The following is a 12884-nucleotide window of genomic DNA, read 5'->3' on the forward strand; positions in this document are numbered from 1 at the left end:
TATGTGAAATGACTCGGTATAGAATGCTGCCTTGATAAACTTCGGCATCCGAGTGCTTTCTTGAGTGGCACTCGTTCTTTTCCTATCTGGACACTGAGTGTAGCCCCCGAGCCTCTTGCTTTTCGGAACGAAGTGCTGGAGGGTCTTTTGAAGTTAAATTTCGGCCGACTTGTTTCGGTTGTTAGCTTTTAGCTACCCTCATCGGCGGGCTCAAGCATCTTTTCAGCTATTTTGCACCCGGCTGGGACGCTCAGGCATGTTTTCAGTCATTTTGCTTTTTGTTTCGGGTGTTAGCTTTTAGCTACCCTCATCGGCGGGCTCAAGCATCTTTTCAGCTATTTTGCTCTCGGCCGGAATGCTCAGGCATGTTTTCAGCCATTTTGCTTTTTGTTTCGGGTGTTAGCTTTTAGCTACCCTCATCGGCGGGCTCAAGCATCTTTTCAGCTATTTTGCTCTCGGCCGGGACGCTCAGGCATGTTTTCAGCCATTTTGCTTTTTGTTTCGGGTGTTAGCTTTTAGCTACCCTCATCGGCGGGCTCAAGCATCTTTTCAGCTATTTTGCTCTCGGCCGGAATGCTCAGGCATGTTTTCAGCCATTTTGCTTTTTGTTTCGGGTGTTAGCTTTTAGCTACCCTCATCGGCGGGCTCAAGCATCTTTTCAGCTATTTTGCTCTCGGCCGGAATGCTCAGGCATGTTTTCAGCCATTTTGCTTTTTGTTTCGGGTGTTAGCTTTTAGCTACCCTCATCGGCGGGCTCAAGCATCTTTTCAGCTATTTTGCTCTCGGCCGGAATGCTCAGGCATGTTTTCAGCCATTTTGCTTTTTGTTTCGTGAAAACAACCCGTTGGAAGTCATGACACGGCATGCTGTGGATGAATATTATCTTTATTGATCATGAGTATAGACTAATACATATGTTTTTGAAGAGTATTGTCTTTCGTTGGTTGTGAACGTAGGTCCCTTGCGGCTTGCATGTCTGTTTTTTCTGAGTTGTTTTTACGCATGGAATCTTCTTAGCTGGCTGATGTGCCATGTATTGCTGACTTCTTTTCCATCTTCGGTCATTAACTTGTATGTGCCGGGTCCAGTGACTTTTGTGACAATGAACGGGCCTTCCCAAGGACTGAGTAGCTTATGTCGTCCATCAGTTTTTTGTATCCTTCTTAGCACTAAGTCTCCACCTTGTAGTGATCGAGATTGGGTATTCTTGTTGTAGTGCCGTCTTAAACCTTGTAGGTATCTAGCTGTTTGGAGGGTAGCGTTTATTCTGACTTCTTCTGAGCTGTCGAGTTCTAATCTTCTTGTGTGTTCTGCTTCTCCTTCATCATATTGTTCTATTTTCGGGGATGTCCATATCAAGTCGGCGGGTAGTACGGCCTCTGACCCGTAAACTAGGAAGAAAGGTGAGTGGCCTGTTGCTCTGCTTATTTGAGTTCGTAGCCCCCACACTACTTTCGGTAGTTCTTCAATCCATTTGGACCCATAGTCCACTAGTTCTTCGTATAACCTTGGTTTTAATCCGGCTAGTATGAGTCCATTAGCTCTTTCTACTTGTCCGTTGGCTTCTGGATGTGCAATGGACGCGTAGTCTATACTGAAACCACAGTCTTGAGCCCAGCTTTTGAATTCTGTAGCTGTGAAGGGTGAGCCTAGGTCTGTGATGATTCGATTTGGCATGCCGAAGCGGTGCATAATGTCTTGGATGAACTCGACTGCTTTGGTTGCGCTGTATTTCGCGAGTGGTTTGTATTCAATCCACTTGGTAAACTTGTCAATTGCCACAAAGATGTACTCGAAGCCGCCTTTTGCTTTTTTCAGGGGTCCTACTTGATCTAGCCCCCAGCAGGAAAAAGGCCAAGCGGGTGGAATGCAGATAAGATTGTGAGCTGGTACATGGGCTTGTCTTGCAAACATTTGGCAACCTTTGCATTTTCTGACAAGCTCTTCTGCGTCTTTCAAAGCGGTTGGCCAGTAGAATCCAGTACGGAATGCTTTGCCAACCAGTGTCCTTGAAGCGGCATGATTTCCACAGCAACCTGAATGTATTTCGTCTAGGATCTCTTTACCCTCTTCAAATGAGACACATTTTAGGAGTACTCCTGATGATGCTGCTCTTCTGTAAAGTTTATCTCCTACTAGAACGTAGTTCTTGCTTCTGCGAACAACTTGGGTGGCTTCTGCCTTATTTGCTGGTAATTTGTTTTCTTTGATATAGTCAATGAAAACTTGGGTCCACGAAGTGTTGATTATCAGGATCTGAACGCCTTTAGCCTGGATTTCTTGTGTTGTTTCACCGGGTTGTTTGATAGAGGGAACTGATAGTTCTTCTATGAATACGCCAGGTGGAACCTTTGCTCTGTCTGATCCAAGTTTGGCAAGGACATCTGCTGCAATGTTGGAATCGCGTAGAACGTGTAAAATTTCTAATCCTTGGAAGTGTTTTTCAAGTTTCCGTATCTCGGCACAATAAGCACCCATGTTTTCTTTGGTGCAGTCCCAATCTTTGTTGACTTGGTTGATGACCACTGCTGAGTCGCCGTATACGAGTAATCTTTTTATTCCGAGGGTAATCGCGACTCGTAGCCCGTGGATGAGGGCTTCATATTCTGCTTCGTTATTTGTAGCTTGCCATAATATCTGAAGGACGTACTTGAGTTGTTTTCCTTCTGGAGAAATGAGGAGAACGCCTGCTCCGGCCCCGCCTAGTTTGAGTGATCCATCAAAGTACATCTTCCAATGGTCGAGGATTGTATCTGATAAGGGCTGTTGAATCTCTGTCCATTCGGCCACGAAATCGGCGAGGGCTTGAGATTTGATTGCTTTCCGTGGGGTGAAATTGATGTCTAGAGCTCCAATTTCAACTGCCCACTTGGATATGCGCCCTGTGGCGTCTTTGTTGTGTAGGATGTCTCCGAGTGGAAAATCTGTCACTACAGTAATCTTGTGGCTTTCGAAATAATGGCGAAGTTTCCGAGAGGTAATGAGTAAAGCGTAGAGTAGTTTTTGTACATGTGGGTACCGGATTTTGGATTCTGACAGTACTTCGCTGATGTAGTATACTGGACGTTGTACTTTATACGCACGCCCTTCTTCTTCTCTTTCTATGATTATTGCTGTGCTGATTACTGTGGGAGTTGCCGCAATATATAGCATCATATCTTCGTCTTTCTTTGGGGGTGTCAGGATAGGCGATGAAGTGAGGTATTCTTTAAGTTTTTTGAAAGCTTCGTCGGCTTCTGTTGTCCACTCGAACTTGTCTGTCTTCTTTAGTAGTTTAAAGAAAGGTAACCCCTTTTCGCTGAGTCTTGATATGAAACGGTTGAGGGCCGCCATGCATCCTGTTAGTTTCTGCACATCTTTGACACTTCTAGGTGGGCCCATTTCTGTTATGGCTCGAATTTGTTTGGTGCTGGCTTCAATCCCGCGCTGACTGACCAAAAATCCGAGTAGTTGCCCTGAGGGAACTCCAAATACACATTTGTTTGGATTCAATTTCCATCTCCATTTCTTCAAGTTTTCGAACGTTTGCTGTAAATCTTCAATTAGGGTGTCTGGGTCTTTTGTTTTCACCACCACGTCGTCCACGTATGCCTCCACATTTTCACCGATTTGATTCCCAAGGCAAGTCTGGATAGCTCTTTGGTACGTGGCGCCAGCGTTTTTTAGTCCAAACGACATGGTCTTGTAGCAGTAGGCACCAAACGGGGTGATGAAAGATGTCTTGCTCTGGTCTTCTTCTTTTAGTGCGATCTGGTGATACCCTGAATAGCAATCGAGAAAAGATAATAATGCAGATCCTGCTGTCGAGTCAACTATCTGGTCAATGCGTGGTAGCCCGAACGGATCTTTTGGGCAATGTTTGTTGAGATCTGTGTAATCGACGCACATGCGCCACTCGTCTGTGTTTTTCTTCTGAACAAGGACCGGGTTCGCTAGCCAGTCCGGATGTAGGATCTCCTTGATGAATCCGGCTGCCATCAGTTTTGTTATTTCCTTTTTAATTGCTGCCTTCTTGTCGGGTGAGAATCGTCGTAGCCGTTGTTTTACAGGTTTGGAGCTTTTGTTAACATCAATTCTGTGCTCAGCCAACTCTCTTGGGACCCCTGGCATGTCGGCTGGCTTCCAAGCGAAGATATCCTTGTTGTCCCGAAGAAAGTTGGTGAGCGCGAGTTCCTATTTTGCCGAGAGGTGAGCGCTGATAGTCGCTGTCTTGGAGGTGTCGCCTGTGCCTAAGTCGATTTGCTTGACGTCGGCTTCTTTTGGTGGTGCAATGATACTGGGTTTCTTAGCTGGTATTTCTAATTCTTCCTGGCTTGTTTCCGCCGCGATTGTGGCTATTTCTTTTCTTCCATTGTCAGCTTGTGCTTTGGCTGCAATTTGGATCGCCTGAACGTCGCAGTCAAAAGCGCGCTTTAAATCGCTTCGAAGAGAAAGGATACCGTGGGGTCCTGGCATTTTAAGCAGTAGGTACGGATAATGTGGTATTGCCATGAATTTGGCTAGCGCCGGTCGTCCTAGGATTGCATGATATGATGAGTCGAAGTCGGCGACTTCGAATTTGATAAACTCTGTTCGGTAGTTTGAAGGAGTTCCGAAGGTAACAGGTAAAGTAATTTGTCCGAGTGGCATGGCTGCTTTGCCGGGTACTATTCCGTAAAAAGGCGTGCTTGTTGGTGTAATCATCCCGGCGAGTTGTAGTCCCATTTTCCTTAGGGTTTCTGAAAAGATGATGTTAAGCCCAGCTCCTCCATCGATTAGTACTTTGGTGACGGTCATACCAGCTATAGTTGGATCCAAAACCAATGGATAATGGCCCGCGTTTCCCACGCTAGTCCATTGGTCTTCTCTGGTGAATTGGATAGGATACTGTGACCAATTGAGGTATCTTGGTGTAGCCGGCTCTGCTGTCATAATGGTCCGTAGTGCTAGTTTTTCTTGATGTTTGCTCCTGCAATCCGGAGCCCCTGAGAAGATCACTGCTACCGTTCCCCTAGGTTTTTGGAATCCTTTGTCCTCGTGGTTGTCTTCTTCTTTTTTCTGATTGTCCTCTTTGGCGTTTTCCTTACTATCTTTTCTTGTGTATCGATCGTTGAAAGTGTAGCAATTTCCGATGGTGTGCCTCCCGCTAGGGTGTAATGGGCAACGTATGCTTTCAATGTCATCATATCTTCTGGGTTTGGGAAACTTCTTTGATTTGTCGGCCATTGCCACAGTATTGTCTGGTCTACGTTTTCTTTCTTGATGTCTGCTACTCCGATGATTTTGCTTGTCCGGGTTGTCCTGGTTGTTTCTATCTGGGAACCTTTCCCGTGTTTTTTCTTCTGCAGTAATCATCTTTTCTACTGTCCGTCTGAATTCTTCATTGTTTCTCGGATTTTCTTTGCAGAAATCTTGAAATTGCCACCTAGCCATGATTCCGTGAGAGAAAGCTTCAATTACTTCTCGTTCGGTTATGTCATGTACTTGAGCCCGTAGTTCGCCGAATCGTCGATAGTAGTTTCTAAGACTTTCACCTCCCTTTTGCTTGAGTCCTTTTAATTCTGCATGGGTGATTGGATGTGTAATGATTCCTGCAAAATTCTCACAAAAAGCTCTTTGCAAATCCTCCCAATTTCTGATAGATCCTGGGTTCAGTTTGTCGAACCATTGGAGAGGCATGGCTTCCAGTGCCATGGGAAAGAAAAGGGTTTTAATATCATCATCTCCTCCGGCTAGTTCAATTGATTGTGAATATATTCTGAGCCATTGCCTTGGTTCGGTTTTGCCATCATACTTGGAGTGGTTAGATGGTTTGAATTTGTGAGGTAATCGTACTAATGCAAGCCTGTTCGTGAAACAGGGGAACCTGTCGTGCGTCTTGGTTTCTTTGAATTCGGATTCGGCACCTTCTTCTGGCCAGCTGTCGTTCTGACGGGAATAATCTTGCGAGATTGTTTGGGTAGGTATCCTATTTTTAGTCTTCCTGGGTTGTTCAAATCGGTGGCCCTGATTATGTTCCTTCCTACTTCCTTCATTATGGCTTCCACTTGGCCCAAGTCTTTCGAAAGCAGATTTCCTTTGATTTTGTTCTTCTTGTCTGTGGGTTGTTGATCTTGCGGGTAGTCTTGATCGAGCTCTCTCTTCATGTGTTTTCGGGATCGTTGATCGGAGCAAGTCCTGGAGCTGTTCATACTTTTCACTGGGGTGTGAAGTCTTTTCGAGTTCTTCTAATGCCTCTCGAATCTTATCGTAGGGTGTATTCGCCGTGCGTCTTCCCTCGACTTCTCGTTGTGATTTTCTTTTGTCGTACTCAGCCAATTCTGACTCGTATCTGATCCAAGCTTCCTTGCGCTGCCTAGCACGGTGTTGACGCCCTTGCTTCAACTTGTTTTTTCTTTCTCTAGCTTGTCTCTGACTGTCTGTTTCTCCGTCGTAGCCTTGGGCAAACGGTGATATGTTGGATTCTGATTCATCTGATGATCTGACATCAGGTGCTTCCGGGAGATTTAATGGTGACCGCGGTCGTCGAACCATGAGTACTTCTCGCGCATGAGCAGTTCTGTTATTGACATTAGTTTTCATTCTGTTGGAGTTACTGATAACTTTAGTAGATGCCTCGGTGTCGTAGATCGAGTCTCCTTCCTGGTAAGGTAGAATAGCTGTTGCTGATGTGCCGACTAGTTGGGTTTCGCTATCCTCAGGGACGGAACCCGGCCAGTGGATGATACAGTCCTGCGATGTTATTGTTAGCACGAGACCCTCCTGAGCTCCTGTCAGTGGTATCCCGAATCTAGGATTGAAAGATCTTTCGACCTGCCCTTGATAGGATTTCGCCATGTTGTCGAGCCCAAATGGAAGAGAATTCGACTTCTTGTGATAACTCTGGGGGTAATCCGAGTTGTTTCGAGTTGTGCTCTGGAATCTTTCCAAAAGAGAACTCGGCTTCCAGAAAGCACTCGGATAAGACTTCGTCTTGGAGCTTGAATTCGAATTGGATATGAGTGGTCGTGAAATCTGATTTGAATCGGATATTATGAGTTGCGCGAATCTTCTGGTGAGCTGATCCGTTGCAGTTGTTGAAATAGGAACTTTTTCCAGATGGTCTGAATCTTTGAGGAGATGGCTTTGAAGTCTGCCGTTGTTATCTGCCTCGCAGATCCATGAGCCGAAGATGAAAGTTGATCCCGTCGGGAAGATTATGTTGTCGAGGTCCATCGAGCTCTCGGATGCAAGTCACCGAAGGCCCCCTACCTGGCGCGCCAGCTGTCGATGTTTTACCACCGATAGCCTGCCACGGGGGTACCCGGGGCAGTATGTTCGGGCTTCGGCGTATGCCGAACTCGATGGTTAACGCAAGACACAGTCGATTTATTCTGGTTCAGGCCCTCGATCGTAGATCGAGTAATAACCTTACGTCCAGTCAGCTTTAGCCTTTGCGTTGGATTGATTGTCGAGGGTTGTGTCGTACAATTGTTGTCTATGTGTGTGTTAGCTGCCGATCTAGGGACCCCTGCCCTCCTTTATATAGTTCAGGAGAGGCGGGAGTCCTAGTCGGTTACAAAGTAGAGATCCTAGTAGGATTACGTGTAACTAGTCCTAATAGGATTACATGTAGGAAATCCTAGTTGGACTAGGTCTTCTTTTTTCTTCTCCGTGGGGAACCTTATGGGTCCCGCATCGACAGTGAGTACCCATCGATGCGGCTGTCAATGTCCAACAAGGGGTGGCATTCATAGAGGTTCTACCTCAAGAACGACGCCACCGCCCCTTTGCCGGAGTTCACCGAGCGCCTGATCAAAGAGGCCCTAGAGTCATGGAGGAAGTGGGGTGTCCCAGAGAAGGACAAGAAGAAGATTCAGGACCACATCGCCGCCATCCAGATCTTGAAGGAGTGTGGCCTGAAGGGGTTGGGCATCATAGGGGCCTACCATGCAAGGAGGGTGGCACCTTTGATGACACGCACACTGCTGATGTACTCAATGGCGCCTGAAGTGTCGTTCGACATAACTACACTCGCTGAGGGGGCGCTCCCCAACTCCGAGATCATGTAATGCATCAAGAAGGCAATGGAGCCCTCGCGGGATGGCGCAGGTGCCCCCCTCGATTTCGTTTACCCTATGTCGGGGCATTCTCTGATGTGGCTGGAACTAGGCCACATCGTCTTCGTATGTTTCCCCTCCTCATGCCTCCTCTTCAATTGATTTCCTGACCTCTTGATACTAACCTTGAGAGGGGCAGGACCAGCCGAGGGACCTCATCTTCATAGAACACCAGGCTCCATTACCGAGGGATTTGTCTGTGAGGGCAGTGAATCGCACCGAGGACGAGTGGCTGAGGAAGGCGAAGGAGGACAAGAGGAAGAAGTAGCAGCGGAAGCTACAGGCATGGGAACGAGGGGAGGACATCGACAGTGACGACGATGATGATGATGGAGACAACAACGAGGTAGTCGACGACATCGAGTGGGACGACCTAGAGAATGAGGATGTGCTGACAGATATCGGTTTGTCCTTGTAGGGGTCGGCACCCTTCCTATTCCATGGAGGGGAGGGTACATCTGGGGAGCCCACAGAGACGGGCCATATGTCGGCTTGCCCTAGGAGCCAACAGGGGCCAGTGTCTCTGTAGCCGCACCTGAGGTGCCAGCGAAGGCGGGTGGCTCCACTGTCGTGCCTCGAAATGGCCTCGTCCCAATGAGGTGGAGCAGAGGTCGGCGGGTTCGCCATGCAAACGTATCTGCCGCCCTCTATTTTTCCCTATTTTTGGTCGGATTTCATCATGAGTTATGCTTTTCGTTTCTTGTAGCGTAATCCTTTAGCGCTGGCGCCAAAGAAGAGCGTCGCCATTCAAGAGAGGCGGCAGCCGTCGGCTGGCATCGCGCCCATTTCAGGTGGGAGCAAAGCCAGTGTGACTCCATTGCTGGCTGGTCAGGCGCCGCCCACAGTGGCACCCATGCCCTCGATGGGACAGGCGAATGTGGGGGCTCAGGGGATGTCTTTGGAGTTCGTAGAGTAGCTGGCGATGGAGGCAATACTGCTGCCGACGACGGGGCGGATGGGGCTGGTGACCATGCTCGTGGCGCCGACCATGGCGGGCACGGCGTAGCCAGTGAAGACCCTGCGCGACGTAGGCAGAGGTGGCGGCGGTTGTGACAGGCGGGTCACAGTCAGGCGCTATCGTGGCGGCGCCTGAGAAACCAGCGCGACCCGCGCCATCAAGGGCCTAGGTGATGGCGTCTGGCATGGGCCGCACGGAGGGGGACGTGGCCGAGGGGTCCCTAGAGGTCATGGTGGTGGTAGAGCGGACCGGCGGGGAGTCATCCTTGGCTCTGATGTCGGTAGGCAGCGACTCATCCACATGGGGCGAGCCCCTACTTCGGTGGACAAATCCACAGGACCCGACATCGATGCTCTTCACCCTCGATGATGCCGCTGAGAGCATGGAGCGGGAGAGCCTCGACGTGGGGATCACATCCTTGCTGGAAGCCTTGGACCACGCCAAGGGTGCCTTGCGCGACATTGTCATTCCCTCTGGCCGGGTATTTGCTTTATCCTGCCTCTCACCTTTTTCCTTCTCTATATGCTTTCTTGTAACCTGACTATCATCTTCCTGCAGTCCCTTATCGCTCGTAGCTAGGGAAAGTCTCAGTTCCTTCATGAGTAGAAGGAAAACTGGGACCGCCTCATTGAGGAGGCGCAGCTATGTAGGGAGGTGACTACTCAGTTGTTGCCGCCCAGCAGAGGGTGGCCGAGCTGACTCCCCTCACCGAGGAGGCGGACAGTCTTCGGTTGTGGGTGGCCGAGGCTCATCGGCATGCGGACGTGGCCAAGAGGGCGTTTGAGGCCCTGTTGGCGAGATCGCGAAAGGACGAGGAGGAGGCCACCAAGGTCAGGAAGGAGCAAGATGAGCTGCTCTAGAAGGACGCCGAGACCCACCAGCAGATCCTCGACCTTCTGGCCACTATTGACAAGGAGACGGAGCTAAAGTTGGGGGCCGAGGAGAGGCTCACAGCCCTAGAGAAGAGGGCGAGTCTAGATGCTGCGGCGGTTGTCCTGCTGCGCAAGGAGCGAGATGAGCTGCTCCAAACCGCGGGGGGGCTCCTCTCGGAGCATGGCGTGGCTCTGAGTGCGACCAGGCCCTCTGAGAGCATGACTAGGCTTTCTAAGAGCATGACGACACACAGTAGAAGGTCGGCTTCCTCTAGGCCGAGCTCGGAACTACGATGACCCAGAAGCTGGTGGCCGAGAGCGTCTCAGCCGGGCTAGCCATGGGCCTTGCCGAAGGGAGGAGGAGTCTTCAGGCGAAGTGCGATGAGCTTGGTATCCTGAGTGCTGCCCTCAGAGTGGTCTGCGATGACCTAGAGGTGGTGCGGTCGGAGGGGACCAGCTCGCTCGCGGCCCGTGCTATCGAGTTCATGGCATGGGTGCGCCAGCTTGAGAGGAATGCCCTTTTGCGCTAGGGTTAATCAACCCTTTGCGATTGCTCGTTCTCATTATGGGGACAACATCGACCTAGAGACGATGAGCCATGGCTTCACGCCTGGCTATGAAGTCCATGAGCTATAGGAGATAGAGACGGCGGTGGCTCCCCTTTCGCAAGACCTGGCGGACAAGATAGAAGACATAGTTCTCCCCCAGAGGGGTTAGTTAGCCGGATAGCTCGGGCAATCATTCGTGTAACAAGCGGATGAGCACCAACCCCTCTGTACTATCCGAACAAGCTTATAATTTTGTTTTGTTTGATCGAATTTGTTTTTCCTCCCTTTTTATGTGTGAAAAGGGGTTCATGTGCTCTGACCCTTCCGTTTGTTAAGACCATAGGGCCCGAGGTGCAGGAGGGAAACTCTGATCACGCTGGTAAGCAAGAGTGCCGTAGCCGCTGGGGCATAGGTTTCTCGTAGTTTGACCAGCCTTACTCAGCCATTTGTTTCCGCAGACCTTGCCACTAGGTTTTTTAGTGTGAGGAAGGGGTTGGGTGTTGCGACTATTTCAGAAAGGGTGTATTTATACCCTTATCATCCCCCAAGTGAGATCTAACCCTTTGTCATTGCTGGGTCGGGTGTTACTGAAGATCGAGGAGAGGATAGCGAAACTAATAGGAGAAAAGCGTCTCTTGTTTTCACAAGTACCCCCTCCCTAGGATCTGAGCTATCGTTCTACGACCGCGTGTTCGGTCTCCTTGCGAGTCCGACTTTCCTCTAGCCCCACGCATAGCAGGGGTTCGGTCGTGGGTCCGCTCATCTTTGTGATTGTCGCCCCATCCATGGTTTCCACAACCGGAGGGGTTGAGCTAACGTCACTTGCCTTGATGGCTCAAGTGATGCGCTCGGTGAGCTCGCTAACAGGCATGTTCGAGTGGAATCTGGGTCTGTCGTTCGTGATGGGGTCGACTGCTCCTTAACCCGCCTTTCAGCAGATGCCTCCTCAATGGGGATTCTATGGGCTCGGCTGGAGGTTAGGATCGAACGAGAAGGTTGAGATGACCCTGTAAGCATCTAGGCGGGTCGGGCGAAGGCCGCTGCGGCTCATCTACGTTTTCTTGCCTCGCTCTTATTCGACGCGAGGCGGCCTCGGGCCCTTCATGGGCTAGCCTTCAAACCCTGGTCTCCCGAATTAGGGTCGGGCGGCTCGAGCCCCCGAGCCCCATGGGGCTCGGTAGGGGTTGGCCGTGTTTCATGCGTCGCCCCATCCTCGGTTTCCGCAACTAGAGATGTTGAGCTAATGACACTTGCCTCGATGGCTTGAGTGTTGCACTCTGTGACCTCGCTAACGGGTATGTTTGAGTGAAATATGGGTCTGTCATCCGCTGACAAGGTTGGTAGAGCCCTGATGTGGCATTCCACTACTCCTTAATCCACCTCCCGGCAGATGCTCGAGCCGTTCGATAGCCTCGGGTGGCCCATTGGCCTCTACTCGATGAAGGATCTGTGGGCTTGGCTCGAGGTTAGAATCGAACAAGAAAGGTCAAGATGTCCCTGTCCGCTTCTGAGCGGGGTCAGGCAAGGCCGCTGGGGCTCATCTCGGTTTTTCTCCCCTGGCTTTGTGTTTACACCAAAATTTGGAAGAAGAATTGCAGGAACTCGAAAGCTCCCAAGATCCTGTCATCGAGGAATCGATTGCGTAAAGGTTGGTATCAGCTGATTCGGATGTAGTACTGGAATCAGCTCTCTTCAGATAGAGCCAGTAGATAACGATAAAAAAGCTACGATCAGCGCTAGAAAAAACATGATGGACTCTACGAAAAGGGAAAGATTAGGGTCCAAGTTATCTTAAATTAGGAATGTTTTCTCTTAGGCCAAAAATTGTGATGAGTCGTGCTTAAGTAGGATTCATGTTTAGGTTCCGGGTATAAATATTGAACCCCAGCTATTGTAAAGGACACACAATCAATCAAATATAAGTCATTTACTTTTTTGGCTCTGGCCATCCCTTAGGAGTAGTAGTAGAGTAGATCTTAGCGAGTTCTTCAGCAAGCAGGGCTGCATCGGTCCGACCGACCTCTGGCTTGTCTGTAAGTACCGTCATGGCTTGTACTTCTGTTCGTACGGCTGCATCGATCCTGTCGACCTCCACTGCGACTCTGGTATAAGCTAGTTATCGACTCTTGTTTAGTTCAAGTATGGCTGCATCGATCCGGTCGACCTTCACCGCCCGAACTAGATTAAAGTCAAGTTATTGGCTCTATCTAAGGGTGGCGTCCTTCGGATGGATTCGTTAAGTTACCGATATTGCTTATTGCTTTCATTATTTATTTAATTATAGCAATATCACTTTGCCCAATTGGGATTGATCTAGATCGGCCTTATATCCTATTTAACCCATCGTTTATCAATCTGAACTAATCTAATCTGCATCTTAAACGATGAGTTATGTTTTATCGGCTGTTTTATATCAATCTTAATCGTA

This window comes from Miscanthus floridulus, chromosome 9 (assembly GCF_019320115.1).
Source record: "Miscanthus floridulus cultivar M001 chromosome 9, ASM1932011v1, whole genome shotgun sequence".
Lineage (NCBI taxonomy): Eukaryota > Viridiplantae > Streptophyta > Magnoliopsida > Poales > Poaceae > Miscanthus > Miscanthus floridulus.